This window comes from Hyla sarda, unplaced genomic scaffold (genome assembly GCF_029499605.1).
Source record: "Hyla sarda isolate aHylSar1 unplaced genomic scaffold, aHylSar1.hap1 scaffold_1318, whole genome shotgun sequence".
Classification (NCBI taxonomy): Eukaryota; Metazoa; Chordata; class Amphibia; order Anura; family Hylidae; genus Hyla; species Hyla sarda.
This window is the reverse complement of record NW_026607943.1, coordinates 32,799-45,311: the sequence shown is the minus strand read 5'-3', so window position 1 is coordinate 45,311 and position 12,513 is coordinate 32,799. Positions and strand designations below refer to the sequence as shown.

Here is a 12,513-nt window from a genome sequence, read left to right as displayed (position 1 = left end):
GACACTCATGGATAATCATCCATGCTAAATCCTTGTGCTCATTAAAAAGATATGGCTCGTTTACCTTTTTCCATATTTGTACACACCTATTATAAGAAAAATTAGAGACCATACATATTTCTTCTTGCAAATTTAACTGTACTTCTATCTTGCGAGCATCCCTCAAGGTTAACAAGTCAAAGTCTTTAAGGTTATACATACGTATAATTTTTTCTAAGATGGCATAATGTTTAGGCGGAGTTAAAAGTACAGGAGAAGATAATGATAAAAACACCCATTCTCTTTTTCTAAAAATATGTCCCGCAGAGTACTTTAAAAAACAGGACCATACACTTTTCATAAAAAGTCCCCTAAAACACCAACTAAAAAACCTTAAGTATAAAAATTTTCTAATACAGGGAACCTGTTTTCCTCCATTTTTTTGTGACTTATACATAGTATCTCTTTTTAATTTTTCTGCTTTAGAACTCCATAGAAACTCAAAGAGAATCCTCTGAAGTTGCCTAGACATAAGTTCATTAGGAGGATAAATCATATTTAAATAGAGCATAATGGGTATTAGCATAGCCTTAATCACCAAAATTTTACCTTCTAAGGATAATTTCCTAAGGGACCAAAAGTCTACCTTTTTCTTTACCTTTTCTTTTACCATTAGCCAACTTTCCTCACCATTGTTATTTTTATCAAAGATGACTCCAAGGATTTTTATTTTTTCTGACTGTAATTTTAGGTTTGGTATTTGCACGTTTTCCCATTTACCTATATAAAAACAGTCACATTTAGATAAATTAAGTTTAAAAGCAGAAGCTTTACAAAAGAAATCAGTAACATCAACAACTCTTTGTAAAGAGAAGGCACTTTCACAAAAAACATTAATATCATCCATATAGCCACACACTTTAAGGGTGGCATTATTACCTCCAGGAACTGGCACTCCTTTTATTATTTTATCATTCCTTATTAAGTTTAACAGAGGTTCTATTGCACATATAAACAGTATAGGAGACAGAGGGCAGCCTTGCTTTACCCCTGATGATAAATTAATAAAATCTGTAAGGAAACCATTTATTAAAATCCTGCTAAAAGAACCTTTATATAAGAGAGCAATTTGCTTAATAAATATGTTAGGAAAACCCATGCGTTGTAAAACCATCCATAAAAAACAATGTGATACTCTATCGAACGCTTTATGAAAATCTAGAGATAGAATGGCTAGATTTTGATTCCGCTCTTGCTGATACCATATGACGTCCCTAATAGCATTTAAAGGTTCAGCTACACTCCTTCCTGGGACACCACATACCTGATCCACATGGATGACCTTGTACAAAAACGGCTTCATTCTGTTAACAAAAATTTTTGACATAATCTTATAATCAACATTAAGAAGCGTAATTGGTCTCCAATTTTCTAAGCTGTTCCTATCCCCCTTTTTGGGGATCAGAGACACTATACCACTCCTCCAAGATAAAGGTAGAACATCAGAATTAAAAGCCTCCTTAAAAATATTAAGCAAATCATCTTTAAAAATGTCCCAAAAGGTTTTATAAAACTCTACAGGAAGTCCATCAGAACCTGGTGTTTTACCTGTGGATAAACTTTTAGCAGCAATTTCTAATTCTTGGCATCTTACTTCTGTGCAAAGTGCATCTTGGTCCTCCTTACTTAAACCACAATCTAAAGTGCTTAGGAGAAAATTAGCAGCAGATATATCAATGGGTTTCTCATTAAACAGATCTTGATAAAAGGATTTAGCTTTGGATAACATTCCTACATTAGTAGTTTCATCCTCAATGTTAATCATTAACTTTTTTGTTTCCATTACCTTTTTAAAAAAGAATCTTGTACACTTTTCATCCTTCTCTTTACATTCAACTTTGGAGTTAAAAATTATTTCTTTCCCTTTGTTAGTTATAGCCTTCTGAATATCACTTTTAACACTTAAAATCAGATCGTCTACATATACACCCAGCTCTTTGAGTTGATAATAGGTTTGTAGTTTTGTGTTAAGATCTCTATACCATTTCAATTTCTCTTTTGTTTTTTTAACACCCATCTTAATAAAATACTCTTTAAATTTTACCTTGCAGAATTCCCACCATGCTAAAAGAGAATTAAAATTAGTCCTTGAGTTCTGCAATTTTTTAAAAAGATAGATAAAATTACATTTAATTTCTTCATCTTCAAGCAAAGAGATATTCAGACGCCAGACTCCTTTGGCTCTGCAAACCCCATCAAACTTACATGTAGCAGATAAAATCTTATGATCTGAAAAAAAGGTAGAAGTCAATTGCATATTCCCATAAAATGCAAATCCAGAAGCAAAAATATAATCAATCCTTGACATATAAAGGCTATTCCCCCAGGTATACCCAGGGTCATTAGGGAAAGAGGTTCTCCACAAATCTTTTAAATTAAAATCAACTATAAAATCCTTTAGTTGTTTTTCAGTCTTATCTTTCCTTTGTTCAGATCCTCCAGCCCGCTCCTCTCCTGCCATTATACAATTAAAATCACCAGCGATGATAAGCGGGGATGAACCCGGTAAATAAAACTGAATTTTCTCTAATAAATCAGATCTTTCATCCTTATCTGGAGAGGCATATACATTTAAAAGTCTCATATTCATGTCATTATAAATAATATGAACGAGCAGGGCTCTACCGGGTACAATGTCTGTGAAGGAGGTAACTTTATACTCACTGCTCTTGAACAGTATGCAAACACCAGTCACTTTCCTCTCATTATCCCCTGACCACACAGACGGGCCAAGAGTCCATTCAGATCTCAAAGATGAATAATTGATATCATAATCAATGGCACATTCCTGTAAAAATAAAATGTCTGTAGGCAAAGAAGACAAGAAAGAAAATAAAGCAGCCCTCCTCTCTGGGCTCTTCAAACTCCTCACATTGAAGGAGGAGATATTAACACTTGGTAGCTCCTGGGTCATTCATTATCCTCAGACAAAGAACCCCAATCTGTAGGTGGTGACACAAATTCCTCAATATTAACAGGGTCGGATGCTGTTATAACCTTTTGGCAGACAATCTCCACGTTCCCCTCGTCCGCACTAACTCGACCACTCCTTTTGATGTTAAGGCCCTTTTCCTCTTTCCGGTCTCTGCTTTTCCTCTTTCGCCGTTCTTCTACATCCATCTCCTCTGTATCCCTTCTGGGCGGTCCAGGACCCTCAACTTCCATGAGAGGAGAACCCCTCACTTCTGTCTCAGGTCCCACGACCTTCCCCGGGGACACAATGCTTTTGGAGACATGAGCCACAGCAGGTATCACAGGAATTCCGGTAGCAGAAGACTCAGGCATCACTTTCAGGGTGTGGGTCTTAGGCACAGGCACAGCATCCATGGAGCTCTTCCTCATCGAGGGACCAGCCGACGTAGCCACAATATTGGCCCAGGAGCGTTGAGGACAATCCTTAAAAGCGTGTCCTTTCTGCTTACACACATTACACAGAATCTCATTTTGACAGTCCAAAGTGGTGTGGCCTTTTTGGCCACATCTTTTGCAAATAACCACTTCCTCTTTGCAAGATTCTTGTGTATGACCATATTCATGGCATTTCCTGCAATAATACGGCATCCCAGGGTAGAATAAATAGCCACGTTTACGCCCAATTAAAAAATTTGCAGGTGGGCGACACAGACCTCCAATTCCTCTCACATCTTCTCTGAACTTAACAGCAAACTTATGCTTTCCAGTCCAAAAGTCCATTGCATTCATTATTTTATGAGAGTATTTGACTTCCGCACAATATTGGTTTAAAAATAAGACAATGTCTCTTATATCCACGTATGGATCGTGCATAGTAACCACCAGTGGAACATCGCCATTAGAATATAGAGCAATGAAAACAAGTCCTTTCATATCCTCCTCATTGGCAAGCTCCCGAACTTTCTCAAACATATGGTCACATGCAGATGCGGAAGTCAAGGTAAGAATGAAAAGTCCTTTACCTGGGTCTTTTAGGCAAAACACATCTTCTCTCTGAATGTGCAATAAATCCAGCATAATTCTCTTGACAAAAAATTCCAAAGTCATCTTCTCCTTTTTCTCCTCATCCACTTCAATACGGAAGGTGTTCTTAATCCGAGTTTCAGTATGCGCAGCAAACCTAAGGGTCGCCATGGGGGATCGCCTTCCCGTTCTTTGTAAGTCCTCCTCCTATAGCAGCATGAGGCTTAAGACGGCTAAAAAACCGCCGATGCCTCAAGGCCGAAGGTTCGACGAACTCAGAGCCCCTTGACAAGATACAAGATCTTAGCCAAAAGGCCGAGAAGCGATAACCGTGAAAGGGGCGGGCCCAACAAGGTCCCCTTCATGGGCACTATCACTGCTTGCTGTCAGGGAGGCTGCCAGACAATTTTCCATGCACACTCTGGGCTGGGGGGCAGTCAACCACCAGTACACACAGCAGAACCTAAACCCATACCATTATTGCTAAGCAGCAAGACAGGGGCCCATTGCACTCCCACGGGGCCTTTTTAAATGCAATCCATAACCCGGATTTGCCAGGAACCCTTCTTACTCCTCCTACTTGCATGTGACACTGGGCTTAGGATCTGCATAGGAAACACACACACAAGCACACACCTACCTTTGTTGCCTGCAGATGCCTCCTTGGCTGTCCCCAAACGGTATCAAACCAACACCCACGGGAAGCTGTAAGCATAGAGGACATGCCTGCACCCCATTGGACTTACCTGTGTGGGTTAAATCCGGGTTATTTGACAACCTATGGCGGTGATGGTTCTGCTCAGGCAGAGCAGTGCTGATGCTCCTCATAAAGCTGTCGCTGCTGTGAAGGTTCTAGGTGACATCACAAATCCCTATGGTTACATACACAACAAAGCTGGGTTGTTGTTGTTTACACTCTGCAAGGCCTGTGGAAGTGAGTGACATCATAGCACTGTAGTTCTGAGGGTTCTAGATGGATGCAACAATCTCCTGTTGCTTCTATGAAGGCCATAATAGACGACATCACCAAACAGCTCCATAGTCACATACACAGCAAAGGAGAGATGTTGTTTACACCTAGTGATGTCAGTGGTATTGAGTGACATCACAGCACAGTGCTAAGGCTCCTGGGCCTGGACACAGCAGCGGCTGCAATATCTCAACGGAGAATACGTTTATATATATGTGTGTGTGTGCGCGTATATATATATATATATATATATATATATATATATATATATATATTTCTCCGCCGAAATCACTTTTAAACCCATTTCCACCTTTTTTTCCCTTCTCTTCCTCTTACTTTTTTTTCACGTTTTTTTACGTTTTTCTCCTTTTCGCCTCTTTTCTGGGCGTATTATTCTTCTTTTTCTTCTTTTTTTTTGTCTAATGCATACCCCATCAGTGCAGCAATGCTTATTCAATACCGCCAGCAGATGGAGACACTGGGGGATAATTTTCTAAGGATTTATACTGATTTTTCCTGTCTGAATTTGTCGCACAGAAAGTTGCAGGCCAAATATGTGTGACATTTCTGCGACTTTAGCTTCTAGAGCATTTTTACAACATTATACATAGGTGCTGAATACATAAAAAGCGACTGTTCAGCGACAGACAAGTCGCATCGGCTGAAAGTAGGCCAGAATGTCACATGTTGGAGCAGGTTTAGATACAGTCTAAAGTATAGATCTCAAAGTCTGTGCACAGAATTTAGCAAGGGCCTCGCACCTTCTGATGCATCAGGTAGGTGCACAATAGCATAGCCTAACCCTCTGTACTTTGGTCTATATTGATGCGGGACATAGACAGCCAGCTGATGACCAATCCATTAGTGCAATGGATGGCTGGAAGCATTTGTCTTTGCCTTTGCAATACCACAGAAGCAATGCATGGTCAATGTACAGCAATGACACACCTGTGTGAACAGCCAGGAGACCCCCCCCCCCCATGTTATGTTACATAGTTACATAGTTAGTACGGTCGAAAAAAGACATATGTCCATCACGTTCAACCAGGGAATTAAGGGGTAGGGGTGTGGCGCGATATTGGGGAAGGGATGAGATTTTATATTTCTTCATAAGCATTAATCTTATTTTGTCAATTAGGAACATTCAGCACCCACCCGCTATCAAGGCAGCTGCCTATCATGTCATGCCCTACCTGCACAGGTGTGCTGGCTACTCAAATGATCCAATTAAGGAGGCCATTTAGTCAGCAGCAGCAGAAGTCCTGTGCCTGGACGCTCCAACAGGGGCCAGACACAAGCAGAAGCAGAAGCAGCAGAAGCAGCAGCAGCACCACCTTTTGTTTTTTGGCTGCAGCAGCAGCAAGGCCCACAGGGCTGGCTAGCTGGCTAGCCAGCAAGCAGGTAGCAATGAAAGTAGGAATCTTTCTTTTTAACCCTGTAAGGGGGTGGTGCACTGTACCCGAAGATACTGCCATATCGGGTCAATGCATAGGGCGACGGAAGCAAGCTTCGAAATCGGCCCCCGTTCTCAAAAATCCATTTAATATATGGTCCCCAGATAGGGGACGTATCAGATATTAAACTGATAAGAACAGATACTACACTTGATCTTAGCCAAAAGGCCGAGAAGCGATAACCGTGAAAGGGGCGGGCCCAACAAGGTCCCCTTCATGGGCACTATCACTGCTTGCTGTCAGGGAGGCTGCCAGACAATTTTCCATGCACACTCTGGGCTGGGGGGCAGTCAACCACCAGTACACACAGCAGAACCTAAACCCATACCATTATTGCTAAGCAGCAAGACAGGGGCCCATTGCACTCCCACGGGGCCTTTTTAAATGCAATCCATAACCCGGATTTGCCAGGAACCCTTCTTACTCCTCCTACTTGCATGTGACACTGGGCTTAGGATCTGCATAGGAAACACACACACAAGCACACACCTACCTTTGTTGCCTGCAGATGCCTCCTTGGCTGTCCCCAAACGGTATCAAACCAACACCCACGGGAAGCTGTAAGCATAGAGGACATGCCTGCACCCCATTGGACTTACCTGTGTGGGTTAAATCCGGGTTATTTGACAACCTATGGCGGTGATGGTTCTGCTCAGGCAGAGCAGTGCTGATGCTCCTCATAAAGCTGTCGCTGCTGTGAAGGTTCTAGGTGACATCACAAATCCCTATGGTTACATACACAACAAAGCTGGGTTGTTGTTGTTTACACTCTGCAAGGCCTGTGGAAGTGAGTGACATCATAGCACTGTAGTTCTGAGGGTTCTAGATGGATGCAACAATCTCCTGTTGCTTCTATGAAGGCCATAATAGACGACATCACCAAACAGCTCCATAGTCACATACACAGCAAAGGAGAGATGTTGTTTACACCTAGTGATGTCAGTGGTATTGAGTGACATCACAGCACAGTGCTAAGGCTCCTGGGCCTGGACACAGCAGCGGCTGCAATATCTCAACGGAGAATACGTTTATATATATGTGTGTGTGTGCGCGTATATATATATATATATATATATATATATATATATATATATATATTTCTCCGCCGAAATCACTTTTAAACCCATTTCCACCTTTTTTTCCCTTCTCTTCCTCTTACTTTTTTTTCACGTTTTTTTACGTTTTTCTCCTTTTCGCCTCTTTTCTGGGCGTATTATTCTTCTTTTTCTTCTTTTTTTTTGTCTAATGCATACCCCATCAGTGCAGCAATGCTTATTCAATACCGCCAGCAGATGGAGACACTGGGGGATAATTTTCTAAGGATTTATACTGATTTTTCCTGTCTGAATTTGTCGCACAGAAAGTTGCAGGCCAAATATGTGTGACATTTCTGCGACTTTAGCTTCTAGAGCATTTTTACAACATTATACATAGGTGCTGAATACATAAAAAGCGACTGTTCAGCGACAGACAAGTCGCATCGGCTGAAAGTAGGCCAGAATGTCAGTCCATGTTGGAGCAGGTTTAGATACAGTCTAAAGTATAGATCTCAAAGTCTGTGCACAGAATTTAGCAAGGGCCTCGCACCTTCTGATGCATCAGGTAGGTGCACAATAGCATAGCCTAACCCTCTGTACTTTGGTCTATATTGATGCGGGACATAGACAGCCAGCTGATGACCAATCCATTAGTGCAATGGATGGCTGGAAGCATTTGTCTTTGCCTTTGCAATACCACAGAAGCAATGCATGGTCAATGTACAGCAATGACACACCTGTGTGAACAGCCAGGAGACCCCCCCCCCCCCATGTTATGTTACATAGTTACATAGTTAGTACGGTCGAAAAAAGACATATGTCCATCACGTTCAACCAGGGAATTAAGGGGTAGGGGTGTGGCGCGATATTGGGGAAGGGATGAGATTTTATATTTCTTCATAAGCATTAATCTTATTTTGTCAATTAGGAACATTCAGCACCCACCCGCTATCAAGGCAGCTGCCTATCATGTCATGCCCTACCTGCACAGGTGTGCTGGCTACTCAAATGATCCAATTAAGGAGGCCATTTAGTCAGCAGCAGCAGAAGTCCTGTGCCTGGACGCTCCAACAGGGGCCAGACACAAGCAGAAGCAGAAGCAGCAGAAGCAGCAGCAGCACCACCTTTTGTTTTTTGGCTGCAGCAGCAGCAAGGCCCACAGGGCTGGCTAGCTGGCTAGCCAGCAAGCAGGTAGCAATGAAAGTAGGAATCTTTCTTTTTAACCCTGTAAGGGGGTGGTGCACTGTACCCGAAGATACTGCCATATCGGGTCAATGCATAGGGCGACGGAAGCAAGCTTCGAAATCGGCCCCCGTTCTCAAAAATCCATTTAATATATGGTCCCCAGATAGGGGACGTATCAGATATTAAACTGATAAGAACAGATACTACACTTGATCTTAGCCAAAAGGCCGAGAAGCGATAACCGTGAAAGGGGCGGGCCCAACAAGGTCCCCTTCATGGGCACTATCACTGCTTGCTGTCAGGGAGGCTGCCAGACAATTTTCCATGCACACTCTGGGCTGGGGGGCAGTCAACCACCAGTACACACAGCAGAACCTAAACCCATACCATTATTGCTAAGCAGCAAGACAGGGGCCCATTGCACTCCCACGGGGCCTTTTTAAATGCAATCCATAACCCGGATTTGCCAGGAACCCTTCTTACTCCTCCTACTTGCATGTGACACTGGGCTTAGGATCTGCATAGGAAACACACACACAAGCACACACCTACCTTTGTTGCCTGCAGATGCCTCCTTGGCTGTCCCCAAACGGTATCAAACCAACACCCACGGGAAGCTGTAAGCATAGAGGACATGCCTGCACCCCATTGGACTTACCTGTGTGGGTTAAATCCGGGTTATTTGACAACCTATGGCGGTGATGGTTCTGCTCAGGCAGAGCAGTGCTGATGCTCCTCATAAAGCTGTCGCTGCTGTGAAGGTTCTAGGTGACATCACAAATCCCTATGGTTACATACACAACAAAGCTGGGTTGTTGTTGTTTACACTCTGCAAGGCCTGTGGAAGTGAGTGACATCATAGCACTGTAGTTCTGAGGGTTCTAGATGGATGCAACAATCTCCTGTTGCTTCTATGAAGGCCATAATAGACGACATCACCAAACAGCTCCATAGTCACATACACAGCAAAGGAGAGATGTTGTTTACACCTAGTGATGTCAGTGGTATTGAGTGACATCACAGCACAGTGCTAAGGCTCCTGGGCCTGGACACAGCAGCGGCTGCAATATCTCAACGGAGAATACGTTTATATATATGTGTGTGTGTGCGCGTATATATATATATATATATATATATATATATATATATATATATATTTCTCCGCCGAAATCACTTTTAAACCCATTTCCACCTTTTTTTCCCTTCTCTTCCTCTTACTTTTTTTTCACGTTTTTTTACGTTTTTCTCCTTTTCGCCTCTTTTCTGGGCGTATTATTCTTCTTTTTCTTCTTTTTTTTTGTCTAATGCATACCCCATCAGTGCAGCAATGCTTATTCAATACCGCCAGCAGATGGAGACACTGGGGGATAATTTTCTAAGGATTTATACTGATTTTTCCTGTCTGAATTTGTCGCACAGAAAGTTGCAGGCCAAATATGTGTGACATTTCTGCGACTTTAGCTTCTAGAGCATTTTTACAACATTATACATAGGTGCTGAATACATAAAAAGCGACTGTTCAGCGACAGACAAGTCGCATCGGCTGAAAGTAGGCCAGAATGTCAGTCCATGTTGGAGCAGGTTTAGATACAGTCTAAAGTATAGATCTCAAAGTCTGTGCACAGAATTTAGCAAGGGCCTCGCACCTTCTGATGCATCAGGTAGGTGCACAATAGCATAGCCTAACCCTCTGTACTTTGGTCTATATTGATGCGGGACATAGACAGCCAGCTGATGACCAATCCATTAGTGCAATGGATGGCTGGAAGCATTTGTCTTTGCCTTTGCAATACCACAGAAGCAATGCATGGTCAATGTACAGCAATGACACACCTGTGTGAACAGCCAGGAGACCCCCCCCCCCCATGTTATGTTACATAGTTACATAGTTAGTACGGTCGAAAAAAGACATATGTCCATCACGTTCAACCAGGGAATTAAGGGGTAGGGGTGTGGCGCGATATTGGGGAAGGGATGAGATTTTATATTTCTTCATAAGCATTAATCTTATTTTGTCAATTAGGAACATTCAGCACCCACCCGCTATCAAGGCAGCTGCCTATCATGTCATGCCCTACCTGCACAGGTGTGCTGGCTACTCAAATGATCCAATTAAGGAGGCCATTTAGTCAGCAGCAGCAGAAGTCCTGTGCCTGGACGCTCCAACAGGGGCCAGACACAAGCAGAAGCAGAAGCAGCAGAAGCAGCAGCAGCACCACCTTTTGTTTTTTGGCTGCAGCAGCAGCAAGGCCCACAGGGCTGGCTAGCTGGCTAGCCAGCAAGCAGGTAGCAATGAAAGTAGGAATCTTTCTTTTTAACCCTGTAAGGGGGTGGTGCACTGTACCCGAAGATACTGCCATATCGGGTCAATGCATAGGGCGACGGAAGCAAGCTTCGAAATCGGCCCCCGTTCTCAAAAATCCATTTAATATATGGTCCCCAGATAGGGGACGTATCAGATATTAAACTGATAAGAACAGATACTACACTTGATCTTAGCCAAAAGGCCGAGAAGCGATAACCGTGAAAGGGGCGGGCCCAACAAGGTCCCCTTCATGGGCACTATCACTGCTTGCTGTCAGGGAGGCTGCCAGACAATTTTCCATGCACACTCTGGGCTGGGGGGCAGTCAACCACCAGTACACACAGCAGAACCTAAACCCATACCATTATTGCTAAGCAGCAAGACAGGGGCCCATTGCACTCCCACGGGGCCTTTTTAAATGCAATCCATAACCCGGATTTGCCAGGAACCCTTCTTACTCCTCCTACTTGCATGTGACACTGGGCTTAGGATCTGCATAGGAAACACACACACAAGCACACACCTACCTTTGTTGCCTGCAGATGCCTCCTTGGCTGTCCCCAAACGGTATCAAACCAACACCCACGGGAAGCTGTAAGCATAGAGGACATGCCTGCACCCCATTGGACTTACCTGTGTGGGTTAAATCCGGGTTATTTGACAACCTATGGCGGTGATGGTTCTGCTCAGGCAGAGCAGTGCTGATGCTCCTCATAAAGCTGTCGCTGCTGTGAAGGTTCTAGGTGACATCACAAATCCCTATGGTTACATACACAACAAAGCTGGGTTGTTGTTGTTTACACTCTGCAAGGCCTGTGGAAGTGAGTGACATCATAGCACTGTAGTTCTGAGGGTTCTAGATGGATGCAACAATCTCCTGTTGCTTCTATGAAGGCCATAATAGACGACATCACCAAACAGCTCCATAGTCACATACACAGCAAAGGAGAGATGTTGTTTACACCTAGTGATGTCAGTGGTATTGAGTGACATCACAGCACAGTGCTAAGGCTCCTGGGCCTGGACACAGCAGCGGCTGCAATATCTCAACGGAGAATACGTTTATATATATGTGTGTGTGTGCGCGTATATATATATATATATATATATATATATATATATATATATATATTTCTCCGCCGAAATCACTTTTAAACCCATTTCCACCTTTTTTTCCCTTCTCTTCCTCTTACTTTTTTTTCACGTTTTTTTACGTTTTTCTCCTTTTCGCCTCTTTTCTGGGCGTATTATTCTTCTTTTTCTTCTTTTTTTTTGTCTAATGCATACCCCATCAGTGCAGCAATGCTTATTCAATACCGCCAGCAGATGGAGACACTGGGGGATAATTTTCTAAGGATTTATACTGATTTTTCCTGTCTGAATTTGTCGCACAGAAAGTTGCAGGCCAAATATGTGTGACATTTCTGCGACTTTAGCTTCTAGAGCATTTTTACAACATTATACATAGGTGCTGAATACATAAAAAGCGACTGTTCAGCGACAGACAAGTCGCATCGGCTGAAAGTAGGCCAGAATGTCAGTCCATGTTGGAGCAGGTTTAGATACAGTCTAAAGTATAGATCTCAA

At 42.9% G+C, this 12,513-nt stretch overlaps 3 non-coding genes across 3 annotated transcripts; all 3 read right to left on the bottom strand.

Moving 5' to 3' along the window:
* Positions 1–6,388: 6,388 nt before the first annotated feature.
* LOC130305522 (U2 spliceosomal RNA) lies at positions 6,389–6,579 on the bottom strand. Its single transcript, XR_008855094.1, has one exon. It is a non-coding gene; the product is annotated as a U2 spliceosomal RNA (small nuclear RNA).
* A 2,090-nt stretch (positions 6,580–8,669) lies between these two features.
* LOC130305521 (U2 spliceosomal RNA) lies at positions 8,670–8,860 on the bottom strand. Its single transcript, XR_008855093.1, has one exon. It is a non-coding gene; the product is annotated as a U2 spliceosomal RNA (small nuclear RNA).
* A 2,089-nt stretch (positions 8,861–10,949) lies between these two features.
* LOC130305520 (U2 spliceosomal RNA) lies at positions 10,950–11,140 on the bottom strand. The gene has a single exon (XR_008855092.1). It is a non-coding gene; the product is annotated as a U2 spliceosomal RNA (small nuclear RNA).
* Between the last annotated feature and the right edge of the window lie 1,373 nt (positions 11,141–12,513).